The sequence below is a fragment of the Cyanistes caeruleus genome, chromosome 10 (assembly GCF_971803275.1).
Source record: "Cyanistes caeruleus chromosome 10, bCyaCae1.hap1.1, whole genome shotgun sequence".
NCBI lineage: Eukaryota > Metazoa > Chordata > Aves > Passeriformes > Paridae > Cyanistes > Cyanistes caeruleus.
This window is the reverse complement of record NC_141710.1, coordinates 19,978,344-20,005,472: the sequence shown is the minus strand read 5'-3', so window position 1 is coordinate 20,005,472 and position 27,129 is coordinate 19,978,344. Positions and strand designations below refer to the sequence as shown.

General features: G+C 37.9%; 1 protein-coding gene and 1 long non-coding RNA gene across 11 annotated transcripts in view; both read left to right on the top strand.

Moving 5' to 3' along the window:
- LOC147651354 (uncharacterized) overlaps positions 1 to 19,268 on the top strand; it is a 33,713-nt gene extending 14,445 nt beyond the window's left edge. The window contains exon 2 of the long non-coding RNA XR_015274292.1: positions 17,544 to 19,268. This is a non-coding gene — a long non-coding RNA (uncharacterized LOC147651354). The remainder of the gene's footprint in view (positions 1 to 17,543) is intronic.
- The window catches only part of NLGN1 (neuroligin 1), a 483,239-nt gene that overhangs the window by 356,435 nt on the left and 99,675 nt on the right, over positions 1 to 27,129 (top strand). The window lies entirely within an intron of this gene.

The window sequence follows — 27,129 nt, the reverse complement described above, 5'->3', positions numbered from 1 at the left end:
TTCAAGTGGTACTAGTGCAGGAGTCATGGAGTGGTTCTTTATGCCCCCAATCCAGCAAAGCTCTGATGAGGAGCCCTTTTCCCTCTACCTGGTGCAGTTCAACTTTTTAAGGGAAAATAGAGAACTTGATGACAACTTCATCAGCCATGAGAACTGGGGTCCCAGCGCTGTCTTGAGTTTTCTTTCGGCCTTTTAGCACTCTTGGATGTCAGACAGGAGATGTGCTAATGTAAACCTCCCCTCAGAATATTTACTTGAGTTTCTGAGTTGTACACACCTAAGTGTGCTAAAGTCATGCTCCTAAATATGTCTGCCAGTCTTGGCCTCAGTGGGGATGTTTTCTTCCAATCTCTAAATTGTCAATTTGTCCTGGAAGTGGAGCTTCTGTGCTAAACAACAGGGAGTAGTAGAGGGCAGGACAATTGTACAGAGCAGGAGACTTGAAGCACCTGGCAAATATTTGGCTATGCAGCTCTTCCCACAGGAATGTAATCAGCTCCCTTCTCCCACCATCTGGAGGAGGGAGCATTTTTGCCAGCAGAGGAACTTGCTCTGCAGTCCCCATCCTGCCTGCCTTCTGTTCTTTTCACCACAAAGAGCATTTTTTCCCTTTCTGACTTCACAGGCTGATCCAGAATCCCACGTGAGAGAGTAAATGGAGGTGGCAGTATTGTGGGATGGATATTTCTTGATTTTGTCAAAAAAAAAAGAAGAAAAAAAAGGGAAGAAATTAAATTCTGCTCACACTTTTTCAAGTTTTGAGAGTGTTTAAAGTGCTGACCTGTGGAAAATAATGGTCAACATTAGCTTTGAAATGAAGCTTTTCTTTTTGTTATTCCAAACCATATTTGAACAGCTTCCAAATGATTTTGTAGAGTTTCATGGATAGAGATGAAACAGAATGGGGTACAGTAGCTTGGGGTTTATTTTGTTTTCCCATCATCCCTTAGCCAGAATTTCTCTGCATTGGAGGCCGTGGTGCTGTTGGAAGCTCTGCTTGCTCAGGTGTCAGAGAGGTGGTTCATGTGTGTAACACAGGCATTGGTGAGCTGCATCAGCTGCATCTTGAATTCTGCTGAGCTGTTGTGATCAGAAACATGCCTTGTCTCAGCTCAGAGTTGACTACAGGTGTCAGTCCCTCAGTATCTGAGACTTCCTTGTGGCATTTAGTGGGCATTTTATGAAGCGTGGTTTTGTGTTTTTTTTAATGTTAATTAAAGAGATGGAAGTAAATTACCATTTCTAGTTGTTGTTGATGGAGTATGGTGAACACTTAAATGTTTTATCTTCAGGTTAGGTGGGTTCTTCATGTAATCAGCAGATTCTGGTTATTGATCTGATGGAAGTGTGTTACAAGGACGTGTAAATGCACGGCCCCAGGTTGTGTTTGCTGCAGGGGCAGGATCTGCTCGTGACTGCAAGACATCTCCTCTCTTCTGCTTACACGACTGGGATCCGAAAAAGGTCAAGGAGATCATCAGGAAGGTGTTAAACATGGTCATGGCTTAGGCTGTAGCCTGTCTGAAATGGGTGTTCTCGGTTACTTTTCACCACCCAGGCTGCTTAAGTGAATATCAGGGCTGAAGATGAGAATGTGAACCTCAGAGTTAAAGTTACAGCAGCCCCTCAGAAATCACATCAGGAGCAAAACCCCTGCTACTACCAGGGCCAGTTAAACAAGGTCTGAAGGATGTGATGCACTGTAGCAAACTAAGGGGGGAAAATGAAGTTATTTAACAGCATTTAATTAAATGTTTCCCATAATAACAATGCATGCATCTTTAATGACCGTGAAAACCATTTCCATTGCTTGTTCTTCATTTTGAACACCAGTTCCTACAGAATTTCCATCTATAGAACCAAGTATATGTGATAATCAACAATTGCTCAGATGCACGAAGTTGGTGTTAAAATATTAATATTGCCAAATCAAACAGTCTTTTCTTAAAAATAAAAAAGGCATTTACTCCAGAGAAAGCTCAGTTGAAGCAATGTGATTCCTCCTTGTCCTTTTATCCATAAATAATGGATTTTTAAAAAATGGAAGGACAATTCTGTGACTTGTTAAGGATAAGAAATGTTCAAAGATTCAAACCACAAATAAAGTATTATTTAAAGTAGTTAATCAGATGTTTGTTCTGGGGATTTTTGTTTCCAGCCTCTGCTCTTGCATTGCTCTCAGTGTGCCAGTTAGTCCTTAGGGAAGATTATTTCATTTTCAGAGTGTAGGGATGAACCAAATCACTTCTGATTGAGCATCTACCAAGGAAGTGCTGGGCAAGTCAGACACTTCTTATCTGTATTATTTCCACTTCATAGGGAGGACAGATGTGTGCCTCTGAGAGGGGACTGGAAATCAGTAAAAGAATAAGACCAGATGATCAAATTGTCAAGCCTCAAGTGGCTAAATCTTGAAAGAGGAGCACTTGCAATCCCAGAGTCAACACAATCTGCCAGGGAAGTTGCTAGTTTAAGTGTCCATTTGTCTTGCACAAAGAGAAGATAAAGGGGGACAGAAGGCAGTTAATTATTAATTTATTATTCCAGAGTTTGAGACACTCTAAGCACCCATTCGAGCCACAATGTCCTGAAGTTCTTTCTTATGGGCTTTAAACGTAGATTTTATAAATCAAGTCTTTCTGCACATGTTATTTTGGTTTGTTGTCTTATTTTTAACCTCCCTTGCTGCAATGATGTCGGAGTGATGAAGCTGGGACACGTTTGAGTGCCCTGTGGGCAGCAGAGCTGAGACCAGTTTTACAATTGCTGTCCTGAAAATCAAACACACAAGGTTCTTCTGGACCTGCTTCCCTCCCATGAGCTGCTCTGCACCTCCTTGAAGCCATGCAGCACATCTGCTCCATCTCTCCTTGCAAAACTGGAAAGGGAAATCACTGCAGGAGCGGGGTGAGCCCAGCCAGCGGCTGCTGCTGCTGCCCCACAGTCGTGCCCAGCCTCCTGCTGCAGGGCATCACTCTCTGCTGAACTGTGTCCATTTCATGGCAGCCTCCAGCCCTGGATTCAGATGATCAGAAACAGAAAATGGCTATTCAACTTCTCTTTTTTCCCTTTCAAAAATAATTGTTTCAAAATGTTTTGCTACCAAAGTGATGCTGGTTAAGCAATATTTGCCAAATGCAAAGCCTTTAAAATACTTAACTTTCTTTAAGGAAAAAATTATTTTGAGGAGCTGTCCTTGGGCAATTAGTTTGGACTTGTAAGCTATATATCTTAATTGTATAATAGAAATTTTAGATGCAAAAATAATAACTTTAACTAAGTTATAATTATAAGTAATGGACCAGGGATATATAACTTGGAGTTAAGTTTCCATCTTCTTCTTTAGTTTTGAAAACCTTTGACTGATATATTCCAGAATTTGCACATTTGTCTTCATTGAATTAAGTGCTACAAAACTTTGTGAGGGAGTTTATGATGCAGAAATCTGAAGCAAGACAACAAGAGTGGGTGGTGGAAGTAACAGAAATTGCCACAGTGGGTTTCAAAGACTGTTTTTCAAATAGGAGAGGGGATGGCATTAATAATGTTTTCCATTCATCCATTACCTGATTCACTGTGCCAGTGAAGAATGGGATCTAACAAATTCCATCTCTTCCTGCTGAAGCATATTAACCATCCATTTGCTAGGGGTTTTAATTTGCAGAGAGATGAAATGCTGTTTGACCCAAGTGCTCATTGAACACAAACCAATGACAAATATATGCATAATCTAACTGCAGTTCTCAAAAGTCTTTTCAGAAAAAAACCTTCAGTGCAGTCATTTGGTGCCTCTAGTTTGATTCACAGGATGTAAGAAATCTATATTCACATTCTAAAATCTACAACTAAGCAAGTAAAATTTTCTTTCCTCTGCCTTTTGGATTCAGCTTGGGACAGGAAATACAAAGTGTTCACTTTAAAATATGAATGTAGTGGCTACTGCATGTATTTTTTTAAAAATGAAATGAAATTGGTAAACTGAGGAGGAGGCTTTCAAAGAGTGAAGTTTAGTTATTTGAATTAACTGTAATCTTCTGTTATCATAGAATCATTGTATGATAAGGGACAATTCTTTTATGGGAAGATATTTATGCACTGAAGTTCTGTAGGAATTTGTAGCTCCATGTAAAGAGCAAAATATGTGCTGGAATGGCTCAGAATGAGTCTCTTTGACACTTGTCTGGGAAATCAGGTTTTTAGTGTATTGCTGTGCTGGAATGGAAATATGACAAAAACCTGATCTGACCCCCTAGCCTGAGCCATCCAAAATAATGTATGTAAGGAGGTTACATTTTCTGATCCTTTTATGTGAGTAAAAGTTTTAATTATAAATCAGAGAAAAATATAAATATTGCTAAAATAACTTTCTGAATTCCATTCAGTCCCAGGAACAATCACCAAAGAATTTGATTAAAAGAGCCAGAGCTGTGCTACTGGCACTTTTCTCCAGAGTGGTAAAGCCTTTATTAAAATTCCAATTAAAATTCACCATGAGGAAGGCTGCTGTTTGTGCCACTTGTCCTTGGAGCCACAGGCAGTTCTGTCCAGCAGAAAGGTTTTTTGCTTCTTAATTGTATGCACATTTTGTAGCATTAATGTATAGGAAGGTATAGAAGCAGGATTAGGGCTGGAGGGCTCCTGGATAAATTGTTATTTTCTTTAATGGTGTTTGGACTATGGGTATACAGGGCAGGTTAACATATTTAATAGGAATTTTTGGCCTTGGAAAAGGATTAAAATAAATAAGAGTGAAACTTTTGCCTGTAGATAAGAGTAAACCTTATATTTTGGTGACCATTTTACATGTACTTGAATTGTTTGTAAAGGATATTCTCACTTTGAATGATCCTATAAACATTAATGAAGCCAGGTTATATTTTCATGAGTTTCATGCAAAGTTGATAGTTGTGGAAGTGGACTGTGAGGTACTGTCCTGGAGAAGCAGTGTGCCTGTAGTTTTTAAGGGTGTAAATAATAGATAATAATAGATAAAAAGATTTGTAGCCAGTGGATGCTGCTCACAAAAGTCTGTCCAAGGAAAGCTGGAGAGAAATGTAGGAGAGGCTGCTCAGAGAAAAAACTCTCATTCTAAGTAGTAATACCAGGAATTTCTTTCCAGTGTAATGTCCTCAGAACCAAAGTGATGAGTAATAGGATTGTAACCCTGTAGAATTTGCTCATGAGAATATTTGTATGCTATTAATGATAAGGAATGTTAAACTTGTAATTCTGGGTTTTGTTTAATGAGGATACAGTTCCTCATTAAATTTTTCATGTGGAAACTCAAATTGTTGTCTAGCACCACCCAGGAAGATGTACCTCAGGACAGGAATAGAATGTCTTCACCCAGTTGTAAGGGGGCTCTTTATGGGGGAATCGAGTGCCAGGACAAGGGGGAGTGGGTTCAAACTGAAAGGGGGCAAGTTTGGATCAGATATTAGGAAAAATATCTTCCCTGTGATGGTGGTGAAACACTGGCACAGGTTGCTCAGGGATGATGTGGATGCTCCATCCCTGGAGGAGTCCAAGGACAAGTTGGAGCAGCCTGGTCTAGTAAAAGGTGTCCCTGTCCATGGCAAGGATTGGGAACTATACCATATTTATAATCAATTCTGTGATTATATGATTTGTTTTCCCACAAATAGCAGGCCTGAATGGCCCCTTATTTACTGGTCCCAAGACAGGATGGGAATGTTAATGAAAACTAATTTTCCAAAAGGAACCACTGCTACTTTGGCAACTACCAAACCTCCCAATGCCCAGCGTGGCTTGGCTAGCACAGCATTAGGAGTGTGAAGCTGCTTCAGGGGGTGCCACTTAAAATTTTGGACAGGTCAGGGAGATGCTGCTCCCTGGTGACTGCTGAAGTTGCTGTGTGACCAAAGGTTCAGAGCTGTCCTTGCTGGGCACCATCCATCAGCTCCTGGAGGACGCAGCCACCGCAGCTGCACCAGCCCAGAGGATCTGAGGAGAGGTGACACACGGCCAGCCCGGTGTTATTCCTGCTCTTTGCTGTGACTAATTGCACAAATCCTGCCATGGCTTTAATGAGGTTTACAGCACATTATACACAGAGCTTGCTGTAGGTGGCAACAGTAGGATTTGCTGAACTCACAGGTTTGTGAAGTTTGAGCGCTGACACAGCTCAAGGCTCCATCAGTTCTAGTTCTGCCATTAAGCATTGCCCCAGTCTGCAAAATGAATATGGATGACATCTGAGAAGGTTATGCTAATTAGTCTGGTTGAAGTCATTCCATGCCTCAGATTGCGTAAATTAATATTTTTAACTCTCATTTTAATGGGAGGAACAATTGAAAGCAACTCTAAAATCAGAACATTGTAAAAAGCTATTGCTAGCCTGTAGATGTGGCTCTAGATGATGATGATGCTAATAAAGAGAGGATAATATGATTTTCTAAATATCTTCCTCAAAAAAGATGCAGATTAAATCTCATACATACATGTCAGGATTTCATTTCTATATATTTATTCTACTACTGTACAAGTAAAAGGTTCAATTTTTGTACCATATTTATAAATTCCAATGTTAAAAACATTAATTTTTGGGGGGAAAACTATTGAGTCACTTTAATGTTGAAATTAGGTCTTTTGGAGTGATAGGTGCAGACCAAATTAATTTCAAGTTTTCTTTTTCTGTTTCAGTGTAGGTGATCTGCTCAGCTGAGCTAGTCTCTATCTGCATGTTTGAAAGAACCATGAGTGTGTTTGCTTCTGAGATATTTATATACCCTGCTTTTTCTGCAATATCATGTGGAAGACCCAAGTTAACTTTGTTTGCTCCACAGAGATGCTATTATGCCTTTTGTATGCTATGCTTATGCATATTTGTTAGAGGATTTTTGAATTCCTAGTCAGCTCTTCTGCGGTTTCCGGTGTGGAAAAAAAGCCATAAGCCCTCCCCCAACCCACTTAGGAAGCCCCTTAAACACTGAAATCTCCAAGAATGTTGTCAAAGAAAGAAAAATATTTCTCTTTTTACATAAATCTTGAAATTTTGGAGGGCACAGCATTGCTTAAAAGAATATAAATGTAGAAATGGAACAAAGAGAACTAGGTTGAACTGAAATTTCCAGTTATTTTGAGTAATGCTCCATGATTTCACTCATCAAAACACCAAGACCTAAATATGAATCAAGACCCCACTGTCATAAAGAACCTCAGCTCTAAGCCAGCAGGTGTGCCAGGACATACTTGAATATCATTGGAGATGTGACTGTAGCACATTTAGACGTACTTCTGCATTATTTATGAGTGATGGGACTAATGATGGAACAACTGAAGTTTCATGTAAAGTTGTGGGAAAAGAATTTTGCAATTTATGAATTATTTGGCCAATCTCTGCTACATCATCATCATCATCACTGAATTGCCACCTAAGGTAGCTCTATTGAGGGTTCAGGTTTGTGTGCCTTAACTCACATGTCCCTGTGAATTCTCAGAAGGAGGTTCTGAGAAGAATTCAAAATCTTGGTAAGACAAAATTTCATTTGTATATGACATTATCCATTATAACCATAAAAGAGGATGGGAGAGACACCTTCAAAGAGCCTCTGCAGGGGGATCAGCCTGGCAGGAGGGGAACAGGGCTGGAACAGATTAGAACAAGCAACAGACATCATGAAGTCATGATTGCATTTTAACAGTTCATTGTTGTTTCATCACTTTATTGTTTAATTTACAATAGCAGCTGCTGTGAAAACACCAATTAAAGCCCAGCACTTCTGCCTGGGGGTGGCAGGTACATCTCTGCTCCTCTGGGGATGCCTGTGCCACGCTGCTGCTGCTGCCCAAGCCACTTGTCCTTCTCACACGTGTGCTGTAGATAAGGATATGCACCCACTGAGGGGATCAGACAGAACTCTGACAAAGATTTTCAACCTCTGGCACTCTGTCCTGAACAGGCTGTGCTCTAGCTTTAAACCTCTAAACACCTGGCATGAATTATTACATAGGAATAGTTTAAAGAATTTTTTGGGGTTGAACATCTGAGGCACGTGCACATGCCATGGAGGAGGGCTTGTGCTGTCTAAAACAAAGTGATAGCCCCATGGGAACTTCGGTTTTCATTTTTTATTTCAGGCTTTTGACATGTTTTCCCCTAGCTTAAGTGATTGTTTGAAGGGCAGTGACTATGTGTCTTTTCTGTGTTAATGTTTATGTGGAAAAATGTCTGTTGGGTTAACAGACAAACTGCATAGTCTGACACACAAGTGTTTATTTATCTCTGTACAAGGCAATCCTGCAGGATTCTTTTTGACAAAACCCCAAAATTTTCCCAGTTTTGTTTTGGCTTTGGTAAGTGGCTTTTTTGCATTGAGTTTCTAATTAAGCTTGGTTTTATATTGAGAGATTATTTCCAGTAATGCATCTCAGATAAACAGGTGACAGCAAACCACAGACAAATCCATCATGAATTCTGGAATTATCAATCACTGTTTAGCTAATGCCAGAATCTCCAAAGACAAGTATTTAACTCTGTTCAATGTGTTACTGTATGTCAATTGTTGATAGAGAGTTTTTTTAATGATCTTGGATGTGTCATGCTCCACTTAGAATTCTCTAGTGTTCCCACTGATAAATGCTGAGGCATAACTGTCATTTGCATGAACAGAAGCTGTAATTATAAATGTACTTATGGTCTGTGCTGAAGTCAGGAATGCAAAGAAGGGTGTCTGCTAATGTAGGAACATAAATAATGGTTACTAATGTTCACTGTTTACCATGGAAATTATATTTCTAATCATTTGAGATGCATTTTGTTTTTTTAAAAAGTATTAGGAGGCTTGATTTCTAATATTTGTTATTTGGAAGATCACATAAATAAGTCTGGCAAGAGTTGTGTCTCCATTTATGAATTCAGACAAAAAGTGTCAGAATTAACTTGGCTAATTTAAGATTTAAGTTTAATGAAGACTACTTGAGAGGTGCCTATTCCTCCTTACAGCATATCCTCATTTTTTTTTTAATTTATTATCTTTGGATGAACTCAATTTAGGAGATTTTTCTCAATTTTCTGCTGCTCTCAAAGCATGAAGCAGTTTTTCACCTAATCAAAAGTTGCTGTTTGCTGGCAGGAAGACACTGGATTTCTGTTCAGTTTCAATTCACCTGGGAAGGAAATACTTAAATGCTTCTCAGCTAGCAGAGCACAGAGGCCCTTGGCTGGCTGTAGGAGATGGTGAGGTGCTTGGAGCTCTCTCCTTTGCCCAAGGGAGCAGCAGTGCTGCCCCAAAGGAAGATGTGCAGCTGCATCAGGCACTCGTTTAGTGCTGGCATTATTCAGATTTATCAGACTGAGCAGCCCCTCAGCTACTCCAGAGGCTTCAGAAATGCCCCCAGGCCCCAGAGTTTTGAAAAGTGCTTCTTTTTCTTAGTTACAGGAGAGGTAGGAGTGTGCTGATGGTTCTGGTCATGATCCAGAAAGATACCAAGAACTGAGATATTTACCAAAACTTTTGCAATCCAAGGTCTATATCCCCCCTCACAATCATCTCATTAATGTCCTTTCACTGAAGACAGATCATTCCATATAATTTCTAATTAATACTATCAAGATTTCCCAATGAAAAATATCTTCCTTGAGTTACATTTGATGAAATGAATGAACAGTGACACTATTTGTCTGTTGATTTTTATTTTTATCATTGATTCATATTATCTTGCTCTATATCAACTGTGCCTTGGCAATATGTGTTTATCATCTCTGGATCACAGCAGATGCACTTGGGGGCTCCTTTTTAAAATGTTTGATTTCTTAGATGCAGTAGATTAACAGTAATGAAATATTCAGGATCTATTTTGTGGCCAGTAATTTAGACCCTCTAGACTAAAGCTCTGTGGATAAATTACTATAATGAAAGAAAAAAATTAAGTGACTACACCAAAGAAAGGTAATGTAAATTTTTTTAACATATTTTAGAAAGAAATTATTCATAGGCATTCCTTAAAGAATGTTAAAAATTGCTTTTTAATAACAGTCAATGTTGTTTAAATTGCTTGAAATGCTGAGTACAGATTTTTTTTGATTTTGCTGGGCTTATTTTACCCAACTAAAGTTACAAGTGTTATTTAGCACATATTTATTGATTATAAATTTATCTTTGGTGCCTAGATTCTGTATTAAAGATGCTATTCATAAACAGAGGAGATCGAGGGTCATTTTATTTAGGAATAAGGAACTGAATTCCTGAAATAAAAAGTACTGCCAGAATCCTATTTCCAGCTCCCTGCAAACTTTGCCTGGGAAGTTGTTGCTAAGGAACACCATGAAGTGTGCAGCTGCTCCAGAGCAGCTCCTCCTTCACCCTTCCTGGCATCTTCAAAATATTAAAGGTTCTGGGTTTTACCAATATTTTCAATAGGTGTCTGTGTCCCTACTGGATATTTTAGGGAATGGACACAGAGATTCTGGATGTTGTACAGATAAATAAATTACAGCCCCTTTGGAAACACAGGAGCTGTATTGTCACTTTTGTTTCAAAATCAGGTTTTGTGAGTCAGATTGTTGAAACAATTCCCCTGATCCAAAAAAATTACATTTCCATCTTCCAAAATCCATTCTTATTGGTTGGCTGCACGAGCTGGAAGAACAATTGATTGACACCAAGATCGGTAGGCAAAGATTGAGCTAATAGAATCAGATTAATGGGAACATATGGTAATTACAACTGTGAAAAAACAACTTAGGATTTATAATGTTGCCTTGGGGCACATAATCAGATGTGTTATCAATGAATAATTAGAGTTGATAAAAATCATCCTGTATGTATAGGGTTGCTGTGCATAGTTACAGATGTGTGTTAAATGAAAGAGTTATTGGAAGTTTCCTGCCTAAAATATGCATGACATGTAAGAACATTGTTTGTGATAACAAAAAATTCAAATCAATTCCTGCAGAATGCTTCATGGCAGAAGATCAAAGTTTATGTATGCTTGTCATTAATAGTCCATAAAAGATTAATTTTGTGCCCTTTATTGCATTATATTAATCACTTTCCCTAATATGTGGGTTATTAATGAATATTCCTGTAACAGCTGGTAAAATACTGGTATGTTAATAATGGAAGTAAAAAAAAATAACTTTATGGATATGAAAACCTGCATTTTGCAACAGATTAAAAAAAGTAGCATATGACAAAATAGAAATAGGAAATGCCTATTTACTGCATAAAATTAAAAATGCAGTTCCTGAGGAACAGTGATTCTGAAGAGCCAACGTTTTGGGAAGATCAGATCTTTTTGCCTCCAATATTTCCATTCCTCCAGTATAAAGTAGAGGCTCACAACCCATTCAGAAGTATTGTGGAAGATAGACAGAATTATATATATGTATATATATAGTTCTGTGTGTGTATATATATATTTCATATACAGACTGCTTTGCCCTGAAATGGTGAGAGAGAAAATCTAGGGGAAAGGGATACAATGACTAAAGAGTTCCCATTTTAACAGCAGATAAATCGCTGTTAGTTATTCTCCAAATTTATTTAGGAAAAAATAGATAATTTGTTTTCTTTTGAAGTTGCTGTGACTGGAAAACAAAAAAAAAAAAAGAATTTGTCCGAGGTATCCCTGTGCAAAAACATGGTATTGAGAGTTTGTGCAAGAGCTATCCATGGGAAAGTGCAGGATTGGTGTCTTGTTTGAGTTTCCATGTGTTTAGACTCGGGTGTAGAGCAAGGTCCTGTAGCTACTCCTGAGAAATTCTTGTACTGACGTGAGCCATAAAGGCTTTAATGTCATTTCTGTAATGCAGCTGGGACTGGAACTGGACTGCTGCAGCTTTCAGAAAGAGATGCAAATGATCCTAAGCCTACCTTCAGCATCATTTAGATTCCCATAATCTTAAGGAATACGAGTCTTTAGCTTCCAAATATATCCTAGCCTTTAATTATATGCAAAATTCTGGGAATGTGAGACCCAGAATTCAGTCCTGCAAGATTGCTGTATTTCAGGTTTCTCTAACTTCTTCTTAGGGCTCTTTGTCATCGCCATGTCCTAAAGATTGAGTTTTCCTGTGCCAGGCTGAGGGTGATCCCTGGTGTGACAATGTCACAGTCTCATCACAGGGCTGTCCTGGAGCTGTACTGAGGTTTTAGTGGTCCTGAAGTGATCAGGTACAAAGACACAGAATCCAAGGATCTCCAAACAGAATCTGTGGTACAGGAATAGTTCCTGTATGAAATCTCCTAAATGTTCAAGTACAAAAGAACAGTCATAGGAAAAATAAAAAAAAAAAAAGGAAACTTAGAATGTAAAAATCACACTGAACTCCTGCTCTTCTTGTAATTCAACATAGGAACAGTCTTGTTTTCATGGAAGTGTATACACAAATTCTGGTAGTGGATTTCATTTGGCAGAGGCAATCGTGTTCTAATGTGGGGATCAAAAAAATTAAAATAATAATTGACTTTATTGAACAGCTGTGCTCTTTAGAGCCGTGCACTGCCTTACATTAAGTGCATAGTTTCTTTTATTTTTATATTTAAGATCTCAACAAGGTGAAAACCACAAGTCCTTCATTTTTCATGCTCCCATCATCTCTTCCTGCTGTAAATTTCATTCTGTTCTCAGAGTCTGCATTGAAACGTGTCTGGAAAAAAATATTCCTTGAGACAGTTGAGAGCAGTTTTGTTTCTACCTGTTGTGATATCCACACCAAAAAAAAAAAAAAAAAAAAAAATTAGAAAACAAAATAGGAAAATTTTTGCTTCTATAGCAATTTGAACTCTATCCTTAATTACAATTTTTGTGTCTTCCGAAATCCTGCGAAACTGGTGGTGCTAATGCTGTTGTTTACTCCATTGGCTACTTGATTAAGCCTCATTTTAATCATAGTTACAGTGATATTCACCTCTTCTAAATAATGTCATTATGATTTAAACCAGGAATTAGTAAACAACTCACAGCTGTTGTGCAAAATTTTTGTATAGTAATGCATATTCATGAATATTTCATACATTAATGCTTATTAATCTGATTTTTGCAGACAAACAACTAAATGATAGTTTATAACTTGATGTTTGTCAAATAATGCATTTTGTTTTTCATGGCTGGTGTCAGTGATGTATATGAATCTCCCTACATTTACTTTGTCACTAAACATCACAAAAAGCCTCTTTGCAGAATCTTTAAATATCATTGAGGCCAAAGTTTTTTTGTTTTGTGCTCGGTATGGAGGGGCTAAAGAACCAGGGTCACAGACTGTAGAACAGGTCCCCAAGGGCTTCATTTCTCTTCCCAAACATAGCAGAAGCTTCTAGACTCTTCCCATGGAATCTGTTCTTGGTTTCAGTGGAGATACCAGTAGTTGGAAGCAATTTTTATTTCTTTCAGTTATTCAATATCTTTCAATTTCAATTCTATTCTTGGAGCCATACCACAAAACAGATTTTCTTTCCTAATGTATAAATTTAAAGATATAACCTGATCCACCCTCTTCTGAGGCAGTTACACCATATGATTTCCAGGACATGCAAATCTAGATCATTCTTTTGTACCAAAATTTAATCTCTATTACTTAAACTGTCAGCTATTTGCCTCATGTATGTGTAAAATATGAATTAATTTTTTTTTAAACTTTTCATCTTTTCAGCACAGTTAGATGGTGCTGCTCTGGCTCCTCTTGGTCTGATCCCATTTTAACAATAAATATCTTCTTGGAGTCAGTTTGTTTAGAGGATGTTTTCCAAACGTGTGGATCAACTGTGCCTTTTGTGGAGTGCTCAGGTTGGGCTGTGTGGGCTGTTCTGCAGCACTGGAATTAATGGGATGGAAACCTGAGCTTGTTTTTCCTAGTCTTAGCCATATAACCCATTATGATGGTTTTGTCTGATACACCTGAGGTGTGTTGCACTCATGATTCATTGTAGTTCTGATATTTGGGGGCCTTTTTAATTTAATTTTTTGCAACAATGGAGGCCCAACCATCCCTTTGGTATCTTGTGTGTGTGCAGGTGGTTATTTTTGCTGAAAGTGTACAAATTTATGGTTTCTTCTGGAATTGTGTTCTGTTGTTTCCTTCTCTCAGACTTAAACTTCATTTCTTCATTTTGGTTCTGAAAGTGTCAAGCGTGATTGTGTAAAGATAATTTCTGAAGCCAGAACATGAAATTAAAACTTCCCTTTCCACCTGCAAGATATGACTGACTTTTGAATTGAAATAGCCTGGCTCACTGTCGTCTTTCAAGTGCTTGTAGGTAGTTTTATAATTCTGATTACTTGAAAATCAATAAAGGAGAGCAGCCTAAAGTCAATGGTTCACGTGTTCTGCTTTCTTGAAAAAGAAAAAGGTTTAGGTTTACTGAACACTTAGTGTTTAGTAACTTTACCTTTCTTCCACAAGTACCCAGAGGATGTGGATCCAATTAGGTTCTCACTGTGTGTTTTCTCTCAAGTGGCAGCTAAGGAACATTTGGAACCCTTGACTTAAATGGATTGTTGATCTGGAATAGTTATACAGCTGACATCATGGGTTTTATTCTATTTTTCCTGGGGAGCTTGATGTGAACAGCAGCACCTTTAAGGCTTTATTCAGTGCTGTATCAGCCCTGAGGGGGAACAGGACCATTATATCAATAAATTTAATTTAGATATAACTAGATTTTGTTGGGTGGTCAATAATCTGCTGTAATGCAGATCATGAGGGCCTCTTTGATACTAGTTTTGGTACTAATTTCATTTAGGGCAACTCCATTGAACTTGAAAAGAAAGAAAGCCTTAAGATGTTTCTGCTTAATGCTCACTTATCTAGCAGAACTAGGGATCCTGTCCTGGAAGGAATTAGATTTTTGTTTTTAAATCACAATAATTTGATAGAAGAATTTTGCATTTCATACCGAGGATATAGGTCAGGCTTCACTGAAGTCTATAAAATCCTGTAAGTTTTCAAAGGGTATAGAAGAAAAGAAACTTCAGCTTGAATAGTTAGATTTATATAAAAGCCCCTAGAAGAGGGAAGCAAGTGGAAAGGAGGAGTAATATGCCTAAATTGGAGCATCTTTTACACTTTTTAAGAAGTTTTTGGGCACCATGAGCTCTCAAGTTAGGTCACCATATGGATTGTACATCCTTTACCTCTGAAGAGCATAAGGCAAATCCCTATCCAACTAGCTGTTTATTGATTTGGGTTTGCAGGCTGGCACAAATTCAAACCTGGATAAGAAAGTCCTTTCATGACTTTATGCTCCTGATGCACTTCAGGGTGTGTTGTGTTGATACATAACAGCTCCTGATGGCACTCTCGTAGAGGTTTTCAGTAGCCTTTTAATAAAAATTTTGTTATCTAGAGCAGCCTGTCTGCAAGTTCCCCAGTTTGTCTGTGGTTTGTGTGACTTAAATAGTGATTTCTTGTCCCTTATTCCAACAGTACAGAACAGGATTTTGTCCCTACCAGACAGAGTTTGTCCCTGTCTCTAGACAGAGAAACTGCATTTGCTGACATCTGTCCACTTATTGGTAGTTTCTATGTTGTGGAACAAATTAATTGTTCTCACCTAGTTATTAACAAACCCATTTAAGCATTAGCTGATGGGTTTTGGTGCAGGATTTGTTTTGCTCAGCTTTGTTAACCTCTCCTGTAGCTCTGTGTGCAGCAGTACACTCATGGGCTTCCATCTGCTCTAGGAAGGGTGCATGCCCTTGCCAAGTGCTTAAAAAGATTTTCCTTTTCACTTTACTGATGGAAGTGTTATGAATTTGGGATTGGATCAAAAAGTTACTAGTCAAGATCCTTCACGTTATAGATTTTCAATAATTTAAAGCATTGCTCTCCTCTTCTGCCTTCATTTTCCTGTTTCAAAAATTGGAAACTCCTGAATGAAAGTGCTGGACTTTTCTCCCCCTGAATTTTAATTAAAATATCTAACAAACTTGCAGTCATAACATTCCACCTGTAGTATTGCAAGGAGGTGTTTTAAAAGAGAAAAATTCTGCTTAGTTCTGGTGTTTGAAAACCTTTATGAAAAGTCACCAGTGAGACTGGTGAATATAGACTGGAATTAGAGGGCCTAGGATTGCTTACAAATGAAGAATATAAGGTATTAAACTTTTTTTCTTCTTTCATTCAGTCCATTAATGTTGGCAAGGACCCCTTGAAATTCATTCATGTTTCCATCCTTGAAACACTTGTACACAGTACAATGAGTCCATTTAGTAATTGAACAGCCAAGCTCTGCACATTATTTCTTATACTTACTTCATAAACTATTCTTTCCATTTTCATAATAACTTATTTCTCAGTTCTCCTTTTGCCTTACAGTTTTCTCATCTCATCCTTGTATATACATAGCTGGAAATAAGAGCTTTTTTTGTGTTGCAATTATGTTGCTGCTCTGTAAAGAGGGAATAGTACTTTTAATGTGTCATGTGCTGCTGCATCTTTCCAGCAATCATTTGGAAAGGAAAAATGCTCATCTGTAGTTACAGAATATCATTATGGACAGTTAGAGCTTGCAGTATATATCTTTCTCCCCAGTGAGAAAAGTGTCTTGACTTATTTTTCTATGTTTTTCTAAAAAAAGTGAGGCAATTACAATGAATAATTGTAAAGCTTAATAGAAAGAGACTCTCCAGGATCAATGGATTTAATAGTCTTTTTTTTTTTTTCTTGGGTTTTTATTTTTAATATGTAAATAAGTAAGAGACATCTTGCAGCTGCTTTTGATAGCTTTTGGTGTCACCAAGGAAATACCAACATTTTTATGATGTGTGACCTATATACAATGAAAAGGTGACATTACAGCTATTCTCCCTGGAAAGCTTGAGCTGTGTAACAGCTATACCTTCAAGATCCAATGAATAATTTTCATAAAAAGTGTTTATGGGTAGTTAGCCATTGTGAAGCTTAGTCACATCAAAACAGCAAAAAAAACCCCCAAACTATACCTATTGTCATAGAGAACTTCAGGAATCCTGCCCCACATATATGTCCTGTCTACAATATCACTGCAACAAAGTCCAAAGTATCAGGGTCAGCAGCACTGCCCCTTGGAGAAACCACTATATCACATATAAACCTATTATTCTTTAAGTGTGGTCTTTGACTTTTGTAGTGTTTTTTTCTGGAGTCTGTTGTAGTATCTTTTGGTCAGTAGATGGTGCAGCAGGTTACAAACACGTTGATTTTCCTATGTGACATAATTTTGACCACTACTGGAGTCAATAATATAAAGTTATTGTTAGGACATGTTTAATTTATATTAGTAAATTCAGATGAAATTCATTAGGCTTTAAGTATGATGAGCTATTTTCAAAAGTCATAGATAATGCCTAAGAGTAGCATTGGACATAAATTAGCAAATGCACAGCATCATAAGAAAACATGGATAAAGTGAAGGAGAATGTCCAGTAAAGTGGATAGATAAAACTTTACTGATATACAGAAAATGGATTTAACTTTTTCTGGAGAGCAATTCTTCTAGAAAAAACTTGGATTAACAACCATTGCTACTGGCATGAATTGTATCAGCTCTGCAGGGAGTTATACCAAAATGTCTTCAGTTTATTTCCTCCTATATGCACAGCCCTGTCAGTCATTTACACTGGTGAGCCCTGGAAAAAAGGAAGATAGTTAATCTGTTACCCAACACCAACCCAAGCCATCCTATGATTCTGTGTGAAGAGCACTGCAGAGAGATGCTGCTGCTTGATTGAATCTTAAATTACATGAAAAGGCCCTTATGGTGTACTCAAGCATGAACTCAAGAACTTGCAAGTCAGTTTGGTATTTAAGACTCAAACACATCATTTAGAATCTACTGAAGTTCAGCGTCTCTGCCTTGTTAATTAAAGCTTTGTTCTCCACCAGCCACGTCTGTACTGAGCCAGCTTTTCATCTCCTCAGTGCAGGGGAGCAGTGCTGCCTGTAAGATGTGTGATGTACTCAGTGGAGTTGGAATTTTCCTTGTCTGAGCTGCCACAGGCTGTGATGTGACCCCAGGACAGCTTTCTGCTGAAGACACCACTATGGGATGTGGAGGGATTTGATTCCTCTCTGCAGAGAGGTGCACGTGGACACGGAACATCACTTGGCAGGGGGCTTGCTTTTTTTCTTTTTTTTTTTTTTGTAATAGTTTTGGCTCAGAGGAAGCTTTTTTTGCTAGACAAATTTGCATGATAGACCTTTGGGCCAAGAAAAATAATCGTTCCTGTGTAACATCTAAAATAACAATCAACACAATCGAGCCAAGAATTCACTGTGCCACGTGCTGTGCATTCTGTATAGTCAGTGTGAAGCACAAAGCTCTGAAAATCCCCTGAAAGTATCCTGTGGTCCAGCCCTGCCCTCTTTAAATAGTGTAGGAATAAGGTGTGTGTCAGTGAACCTACCTGATGCATGCTGGACATGTTTCTGAAATGATGTTTCCTGTAATACAATACAGCAACAAATTCTCCTCTGACAGGTCTCTGAATGGCTTATTAGTTAAATGGCCTATGGTTAGTGAAACACACAATTAAAAAATTGAATCTATGTGAGCTAAGGCTCTGCTTCATCCATTTTTCCTAGTTTTCTGAATGAAAATTTATGAATTTATCGATGATTTATTATCTTCTCCCTTCAGGTAATCAATTTTGGGTCAAAAGACCAGTGCAGAAATCACCAGATTCAGTTTGTATTGAAATGAACCTCAATTTTCTAATTGATTCCTGTGAAATTGCATCACTTCTAAGCTACTAAAATGTGAGGTCTATTACTGCCTACCCCCTTTTAAGAAAAAGAAAATTACAGGTGACTTTACATCTCTTTTTGTGGCATGGTGGAATAATCAAAATTTAAAGCTCCAAGGTCAAATGTCCTTTCCTGACTCAGTTACTGCTCAGTTTGATGGCAGTGGAGGAACGCAGATGCTTGAGCTGCAAAATTGCTGGGGTTTCATTATATAACTACAGCTTATTAACAGGAAGCCATTAAATACAATTTATGTGTGAATAGCCCAATTGGTAGGCACATTGGCTCCATTGTGTGAGGGTTTAAATAAATGTAATACTTTCCCATTATTATTCACTGAATAGCTTTTATTTTTTATTAAGTTTTGGTTAAAATGTGTGTGCTTATGTTGTCAAAGTGACATGTCTGTCTCCTTAAAATGAGTCTATATTGAAAAAAAGTGCTGTAAAGTTTATAGTGCTATTAGTACAATTTTAGCCTTTTATTTTTTCTTTTTGCCCCTACCCTGCATATTTACATTCTGCTGAGAAATTTTCATGTTTGCAATTTTGATCTAATAAATTGTGTGGCTGTTGAGCAATGTGAGTCTTTGGTAAGTACTTTCACAAATCTCTGAATGTGCACTTAGAAATATCATGGAAATATCTCAGTTTCCAAGTAGAGGGAAGCATGAATATGAATTGTTTCATCAGTTTAAAATTTTCTCAGCAAAATGCCAAGGGGTCATCACTGGTCTCACATTCCATGTCATAGCCATTTTTAGGAGTCAGGTTCTAATTTACTCTTTTTTTTTCAATTTATGCCCATTTTCTCTGCCTTTGACCAATTTTGTAGTTTACAAAATTTGTCCTGCTTTGTAGTTTACACCAACATTTATCTTCTCTGTTTCTGTTCCAGGACCTCTGCTAAATATGCTTACACTGAGTAAACGAAGCAATCTCTGAATTGTGCTTTTTTTCTTTGGTGGGTTGGCAGGAGCACTCTCTGTAGCATTAACTGAATGACTTTCTTTGGCAAGGTGTTTCCAGCAGTCATTAATCTTGTTTTGTTGTCATTGTCATCTTAGGATCCTGACATAAATTACTGTATTTTCATTCCCTTGAAGGAAAACATGGGAATATATTGTAATGAATGCAATTTTTGAAATGGTCTTCTAAAATATGTTCAAATTTCTAGGAGAAGGTTATCCCAATCAAAGAAAATATTGGTTTTAAAAACCACCAGTGATGTGTTCTGGAGACTGTAGGCGTGCTGTGGGTAAGAGCTGCCACTAAGCAGTGGAGGGCAAAGAGAGCTGGCCCAGGTCATCACCACTCAGCTTTGCTCAAGCATCCTTCTGCTCATGCTCCTTCTTCTGGTTTTGCTGGGTTTTTGTGGGGAGTTTCAGGCAGAAACCTCCTCTGGGCGTGTCTGAATTGCTGTTCCTGGCCTCACACCAGATCCTGATGCAGGTCCAGGTCTAGGGGATGTGAAGGTTGCTATGATCCTTCTGCCTGGCAGATGTCCCCCCCTTCTCAACACCTAATAACAATTCCTCATTAGCATTTTAGTGGAGCTCAAGCTGGAAATGTGAAGTAGCATTCTCACACAGAGCAGTACAAAAAAAAATATTGTGTTCATTCTCCTTCAGCTCTGGAAATAACAGTAGAGACACATAATCCAACATTGCTTAAAATAGGTGTAAAAATCTTGAGAGGCTTCACATCTATAATCAAATCTGCAGGCTTCTTCTTCATAATTATCTGGTATTTTACCAGTTTCTCATGCTGTATACACCACATCTGAATATATATGTTCTTAAGCCATCTTGCATAGATAATAGAATTTGATATGAATAGATTTCTTTTCACATTTAAAGTCTTGTTAGAAAATTCTACTAGTAGTTGATACATATATTACTTTACATTTTAAAGACTATTTCAATGAATAAGCCCTTTTGAAGGATTAGAAAAGTGGCACTTGTGCTTTTCCTCATGTTGTATTTCCTTGTAGGGCATGGAAGGAATGGAAGGAAGGAATAGAACTAGGAAAACAGAAAATCATCACTAGGGAGAAAAATAAAATAACCAGAAGAACAAAGTTTCACAATACTCAATGTCTTTGTCATTTTCAGTATTTTGTATCATCTAGCACAAAATAAGAGAAAGGTTGACTTAAAGGCCTTCATTGATGGGTGGACACTTGAGAGCGTTTGTGAAGGTGAAAGTGTGGTGAGGTTTCTTGATGCACAAGGGCCATAATGTCTTTGATAAAATATTTACAGTTTGTGGAGATTTTTTTCCTTTATTTGTGGGTTTATTTTGCTAAGTGTGGTCAAAGTTTGCTCTCAGCAAATGAGCCAAGGGACATCCCTATACAAAGGTCTCCTTGATGAGGCAGGAATAAAATTTTGGAACATGAGCACTCAGTGCTGTCTACCTGTGTCAAAGAAACACTCTTTTAAAATTGCTTGAGCTAGTAATCATTAAATAATTTTGGTTCTTCCTGTCTCCCTAACAAGCACAAAGGGAAAAGACAGCAGAAATTCCAAATGGCAGGGGGAAAAAAAGAGCATTGAGCATGTCTTGCATTAACTCCAACATTTGATGGGTCTTCTAGATGTAATATTTTGGCAATATTTTATTGTCTAATGACTGCCAAAACATTTTGGCCTCTTCATGGTCACTGCCAATAACAACAACAGAAGTTTGATAAAATATCCTTCCCATTCTTTAATTGGGCTAAGAAGTAAAATCCTGATAGCTTTGATTGCTTCCACTTTCTTTTGGTTGCTGTGGTTTCTTCAGGAGTCTGGTCAGTGAGGGAAGCGATGATGTGGAAAGGATGCCTTCTGAACCACAGCCAGGCACATTACCCAAAATATTTTGATCTTCCAATAAGCCTTAAACTAAAGCCAAGATTCAAATGAGTAAATTCACATTGCCTTCATGAAAATTAGCACATGCATTCTGCAGGTTTCATTCCAAGTGAATTCTTCAGCGTTCTTCTGGCACAGGGTTCCTGAAGTTATCCCTGCTACAATCTGCCCTTGGAATCAAGTAAAGGTTTTAAGGTTCCCTTTTGCACTGATCAAGTCAATTAGCAATTTTATCATTCAAAATTATTTTTATTTCTGATTCCCTCCATAAAAAAATCGTGGCTGAAGCAAAATTTACATATTTTTTATCAAAATTTAAGCATTTTTGTAAGGGGGGAAAAAAGTTAGCTCTATTTTGTTGAAAGCACTTCTAATATCCACTGAAAAAGAAAAGTAGGCCAAAGAGATTTTTTTTGTTTCTCTTATAAAGGATGATAAATTGTATAAATCAGTTTTCACCTTTGCAGACTGTTTAAAAACAGCCCTTCCCTTCAATCTGTCTGGTGAGATACTTAATACCGTAATTCTGACTAATTTTTTTCAATATAGATATTTATTTCATGGTGTATTCTTCTTCCCAAAGTTGCAATTACATCTTATTTAACAAGGAAATCTATTACAATAGCTATGTGAGGAAATCCATACAAAGTTGTAAAGGATTCATTTTACATTAGCATCCATGCCACATTCTGACATAAATACTAATTGGAATGCTTCAGCTGATTTTAAGTGACCGTGAATATGCTACACAGTAGAGTGACTTTCACCTTAATTTTAGTGGTCAAATTACATTTGTTGCTATTTAGCACTGCTCCCCCATCCAGTCACTGCTTGAGCCTGATTCTAAGGGGCAGAAAAAGCAGCTGCAGAAATCTGGTTTGGAAAATGGAGATTTGAATGTGGTGACTTGGAAGCAGCATCTTCATTCGTGCAGGGAGTTGGAGTTCCATTGAAATGATAAAAGGATTGGTAATTTATGCAATAGATTTAATTATTGAAAACAAGAGCTAGATTCACTGCTGCCTGAGCATCTAACTGTGCAGGAGCTTGGATTTTCATAAGGCATCTAACCAATTTAGGGACCTAATTCCCTATAAAATCAATGTCTGTAACCTGTTCAGCTGCCTTTTAAGTGTCCCAATTCCTTCCTGTTTACCTTTGAAGTTGCTTTTGGGGTCCAGATCCTGTAATGCAGTTAAGGAAACTGGAAGGTGTCTGTTCATGTTGGTAAAGGACTTGGATTGCTGCTCCAGATCAGCTGCAAAAGCTTCCATTGTGCCAAAGCAAACAAATCAGTCACAGTTTCCTGATTTTTATATGCTACACAACACAAAAGATGGTGTACACTTTGTGCTGCAAAGGAGCCCAGTTTGATAAAAATTGTATCAGTTTAATCAATAGTAATGTTTTCTCTGACTAAAACATGCTCATAGGTATTGTTTTGAAAGAACAGACCTTAGCAAAGTCTCTCCCTCTTAAGAGCCTGGGTCTTGTTTGCCTCGTGTATATTTAAGTATCCATTGCATCTTTTTCCTGCCTGTATAAACATACCATGGACTGTTCCTGGAAAAACCAGTCCAGAAAGATGCTGTTTCTGGGAACAGGGTTACAGAGCTGGTGATGTTGATTGGTGACTAATTAATGCCATTCCCAGAAGTATTATCTCCAGAAGAATTTCCGAGAAGGGACTGAAGCATGGTGTGTGTTGGTATATGGCTGAGTCACGCTGGTGTTGTGTTACCCCTCCCATAATTCAAAGTTAAGGCTGTGACAAATGGCAGTCATGAAGTTGTATTTTTTTTCCTAACCATAATTAGCTAAAGCATAGCTCTGTTGCCTTGATTTCAGCCCTTTATCATATTTCGTGCTTTTGTTACAGGAAAAACACCATGAAGCAGAGATGAGTTTAGTTGGCTGTCCCTGCATTGCTTCTGTGCATGCAGAATTAGGAACTATTAAATAAGCCATGGACTTTTGCATGTCTAATTTACAAAAATATCTACTTTTACATGGGAGGACTGGTCTTGTGACAGCTCTAATGAGTCCATGATGGATGAAAACATCTTATGATAATTAGAGGAAGAATCTAAGTAAATAAAATGTAAAGAGTAAATATCAAAATATCAGGCAAGTAAAAACCAGCATGGCTAAGGAAAGAAACAGTAATGAATTATGTTCCAAAATATAATTCCTGTTGGTTGGAAAAGAAAATCCTGAAGATGGTCTGGATTTTGTCAGAGGTAATGTTCCATAGTTAAAAAGTCTCAGGAACATTGCTGCCAGTGGCAATTGTGAATTTTGTGTTCTTGTCTGGATACTTGGACAAGCTGCCTTGGGTATCCAAATCCATTTTTGCCTTTTTCAAAAAGCATCTCATGTGATTTAAGTGTGTAATTTAAGCTCAGAGTTTTCATTTGAAGGTTCTGTTGATACAGCTATGCTAACATAGCTTTATTTCCAAAACATCTGTTGTTCTTCTGCGCTTCCCTAAGGACTTTTGAAGATGTGGCCATTTGGATCAGCTGTGGATGTGATTTATTTATCTGTTTGCTTATTGGCAAGGTATAAAATGAGCAAATCCAGATAGACTGGATACAATTTACACAGCCCACAGCCAGCTCCCCTTTCCTCCCCTCCTCCAAGTAAATTTTCTAGGGTATCTTAACAAATTTATATGACTGGGATAAAATACAATGTAAAATGTGTTTTGCAAGTATTTAAACTCAGAGTCTAGGTATTTATATGTCAAGGAAAAGTACCAAAGTCCAATATTATTGTGAAGGCACAGGTTTCAAGGGCACGGGATAATGATTCAGGGCTCCACGGTATTAAATCTAGTTTTACCATTAGCTCCTTGAATGGTATTTGGTTGAATAACTCATAATTTAATTTTGCCTCAGTGTGCCTATGAACTTAGACAGAAAGGTTCATTGTATGCAAAGATAAAGAGATCCTCAGCACCTTTGTAGTTGTGTCCCTCACCTGAGGGTCTCCCTTAGCACCAGCAACCTTGGCAGAGCTCATCACCATCACAGAGGTTCCCCCTTGCAAGGACACAGCTTAAAGGATGAGTTCACTCAGACAAATTCTTTGAGCAGGCAGTGATGGCACTGAAACTTTTTAAAAGAATGTAGCTACCTTTCTGTTCCTGGCCATTTGCTGTGGAAAGTAATGAAATAAAACAGTGAAAATGGTTGTGGAGAATCAGCCTGGGTTGTCTGCAGCTTTTGCATTTAAATGGCCACGAGGCCTTCTGCAGTCTCCCCAGTTATCACTTCTGCACATGTTCAGCCTCTGCTGCCTGCCAGCAGCACTTCACCAAGTTGTGCACAGGATTTTCTCCTGAATCAATCCATTCTAAGCTGGTAGTAGAGCTACTGATGTATTTTAATGAATTCTGTTTCACATTTTTCCATTTATACTGCAGTTTATACACTGTCCTTAGAGATTTTGGTATTCATCTTATCTGGCTTTAGAAGAGTGCTGGAGAATCTAGTAAATGACAGCTGCTGTGTTTTTAAATTTTGCTATAAGGTTTCAGCAAGATAATGTTGCAAGAGTGGAGAGCTTTGGGGTTGAGTTTCTTTCTGTCTTATTTTGTTTTTATTTTTCTGTCTTTTTTATTTTTGTCTTTTTATTTTTTTTAAGAGCTGACACCTAGTACAAATTTTTCTGTTGTTTAACAAGTACCAACATGTGTATAAATTTCTAACAACGCTCAAACCAAGAAGAAACATGCTTCATGTTACATCAAGTGTAAAGGTTATTTTTCCAGTGAAATAGTTGATTTTAGGATAAATGCAGTGAAGGTGGCACCATGACTCCATGACTCATGAAGTTTATGGTCTGCAGTGGTGCAGCCAACCGAGTTTTGAAATGACTTGCCTTTCCTTAGCTCCATCACTTACAGAAAAGCTCCTAGAACTTCATTCAGACCCCTGATTTTATTGCCAGCTGGTGTTTATTAAAGACTACTTATTCTTGTGCTTTAGTTTTTCACTTCCCCCGCCAGTATTTATTCCTTTCTTCCTGTCTTCAACCCACAGTGTGTTATATTTATAAAATAGGTCACTGGCAATTTTTAAGAAAATGTCCTGTATAGATTATGGAACAGATTGATAAACTGCAAATTGCAATAACAGCACAAGACCTCCAAACAGGGAAAGTCTCCCTTCCAGTAACCGAATATTTGGTTATTTCACTCTGGGAGATAGAACCAGTGACACAATTAATATTATAAAATCTTAGTGAAGATTCTTACTTCAAATTTACCATGACATTGTGCAGGAAACAGTGATGCACCATGCTGCAAGGTCTAGATATGCTCTAATTCCTCTGTGGCACACATCCCAGTAAGAACCCTTCTGCTTCAGATCTATAGCTTGACAGGAAACCGTGTCAGTGCTGAAGCTTTTTCCTCATTTCTTTGTTTTCTTGCAGGAAAGCTTCTTGGTTTTATATTTTCTTTGATTTGTTCAAGAAAAACAGTTTTCTTTTAAATTCTGCAGAAGGTCTCAGATGAGGGAATATTTTCCTTTATGGCTTTGGAATAACAAGTTTCCCTGATATAACCCACAGAGAGCAGCCTTGTATCTGTGAACTCTCAAGTTCTCTCAGTAATTTGTGTTTCCCCACTCCTAAACCTTCCTCTTCATGAACTGCATGAGTGCCACACCTTTGCCCAGTTCAGGGGTAATTTTGGGGCTTCTAAATTTGAAGTTTGAAAGACACAGCTAATAATTTAATCACTTGTATAGCTCATTAGATATTAAAACACCCTTTTCTATGTGTATTTTCTCATCCTGCCCATGTCCAATCAGTGTAATTGCAACCAGCTCTCCTGAAAGTGGCAGGTGGGAGGATATGATCGATTTAAGAGCAAGAGACAGATTGGAAATATTGTCACGGGTTTCTTTCAAATTAAAACACACAGGGTGAAAATCAGATCAGGAGCAAAATCCCAGCAATTCACATCTGGCCATCCCCACTCTCAAAAACAAAATTTTAATTTTTTGTTTTTTCATTTTGGCTTGTGTTAAACATGAACATTCCTTATTTTGGTTTTTCTATGTTTATTATGACTTAATTTATATATATTCTTAAAGTTAATTTGCCACTTAGGAAAATATTAAATGAACATATTTGGAAACTGAAATAGTTTCCAGGTAAAAGATGGAAAACACAGGCAGAAGTGCTACTCCCACTGTTCTGACAGGTGTTTCAAGAAGCATCAATCCCTGCTGGTGAAAGGGTCTGGGTGTCTGTATCAGTTTCATTTGGAAGTTTGGTGATATTTGGTGACAATATCTGCTGCACCTGAATGGGCAATTCTCCTTCACTGAGCAGAGGATTAGTGGTGTTCTATGCTTCATGTTCAAAGGCATCTTTCTTCTCTGTAACAGCATAACAACAATAGAATTCTTTATTTTGGAGGTGGTGTTTATTTCCCAATGAGTCTGTGAAGAGGCTGGGTGAGGGATTAGTTTATCTCCTCAGAATCTCCTGGTTCTCAGTCTTACTGTTCTGGTTTCCTGATGTAGCAAAGCCTTGAATATCCAGCAGAATGCCTGGGGGAAAGGGGGAG